Source organism: Trachymyrmex septentrionalis, unplaced genomic scaffold (genome assembly GCF_001594115.1).
Source record: "Trachymyrmex septentrionalis isolate Tsep2-gDNA-1 unplaced genomic scaffold, Tsep1.0 scaffold16, whole genome shotgun sequence".
NCBI lineage: Eukaryota > Metazoa > Arthropoda > Insecta > Hymenoptera > Formicidae > Trachymyrmex > Trachymyrmex septentrionalis.
The window spans coordinates 2,204,225-2,206,094 of NW_017304758.1; positions in this window are offsets into that span (position 1 = coordinate 2,204,225).

The window sequence follows — 1,870 nt, forward strand, 5'->3', positions numbered from 1 at the left end:
AAGCTAGAAGGTTGCAGAAAGGATCTAAAAAAAAAAAAATTAATGATCTTATGTAGGAAAAACACAATTTCTGTAAAATACAATTTTAATTAGTAATTTCTGGAATTATTGAGACTTTTGATTAGTATCATAAAAGCAACAATATATGCAAAAAATTTAGCTAATTAATAAAAGCTGGTTTCTTCGTAAGTGTGCGGAGTCCTTTGAGTTATTATTATTAAAATAAACTTAGTATTCAAATATTTTTTATACAAGTTATAATTTTAATTATATAATTTTCCATGAAATTAACTAATACTTTTTAATTAACATAAATTAAGTTTGTCTCTTAGATCCAATGTTAGTAACTGTGTTACAGATTTTGATATCACCTTCGGAGGTGATTCAGAAATATACTTTTAACGCATTAATTAAATTATTTCTATATAATTTTTGATATACTGTACCCATATAAATCAGATTGCGTAGTTTTGGCGCTCGAAGCATCTTGTCGGTATTTACGGATTGAGTTTTCGAAGGCAAGATACATCTCTCAATGGGCGAGTTCAAGACGACAAAGCGGCTCACTTGGAAGAAATCCTGTTTACGTTTATGCTTATGAAGAAAAAAGTGGCTCGCGGTGTGTGTGATGCGTAGAAAAAAATAAAAATATACACATTCTATCTCCATTATTGCCCTCACGCGAGGCACGCGAAATGCGAGTGCTTCTTTAACCGTTACAACTATGATTGCGACCTTTGGCGACTTTCAGAGCGATTTATCGACTTATCGAGAAATTGTCCTTTCTCTTCCAGCAATACTACCAATCTTTTTCGAAATTAGAGAGATGGCAACGTGACTGCAGCGCGACCTTCATATTTTTTGGCGGGATACACGCGAGCGAGGGCGTCTCTGTTTCAATCGGAATTCAACCGGGAATCATAGCAGATTAAAATTGTGACAAGTTGAACTTTTCGCTGCAAAAGGATAGATGCGAGCACATACCTGACATATCGATCACCGGAATTGTGTCGCACACGAACGGTACGTAAATATTACTTTCGTATATCCCGAAAGGTGTCGAAATCTGTATTTCATTGAATTCCTATCAGTTCTGATCTCCAATTTTACAAATGTGTTTGCTCTCTCGTTATTTTTCTTGCATAAATGTGAATATGACAGCAACGACGACGGGCAGAAAATCAACGCAGCAGCCAGTAAGTGGATTGTCGCAGCTCCTCCTTGGAATCCTGGTACGGTAGATCATTCAGAGTGACCTCCGGCTCGCGCAGTTTGCGCGCCAGACGAGCGGATAAAACGCAGTGACAACGCGGCTGGCTCTTACGTATGCACGAGCATAAGCATAACGCGGAGAGAACACGGGTAGATAATATCGTAGATGCACTTCGGAACCGGCGGGGCGTCGACGCGATCCTTTGTCCTCGTTGCTGGCCGCTCGTTCCTCTCCCGTCGCGATCATCTCGCTCTCTCCTTTCCCTCGAGGCTCTCGACCCCGACAATATGCATTTCGCGAGAATATCTGTCCTCTACCCTGTGTCCAATCTCGTGCATCAATCCCACCGACTTTGTAAAATTCTGTGGAATGATGCACGTGTGCGAGCTACCGCGCTGCCGACAAGGCCAAGGTTTAAGTACACGTAGTTCGCGATGAAAGGTTACGTACGTGCGTAGAGATATCGTGCCGCCTTTTTGCAATTTTATTAAACCTACGATACCTTATTATATGATAATAAGACGCGCCTTTATAGTGTTTTTCATTGGCAGAACTAGTGCGCACTCAAAGCCATTGTACACAAATCAATATAACTCTGAGTCTGTGGATATAGTCACTCATTGTCAGTGGCATACTTGGCACTGATATCAGTGATTA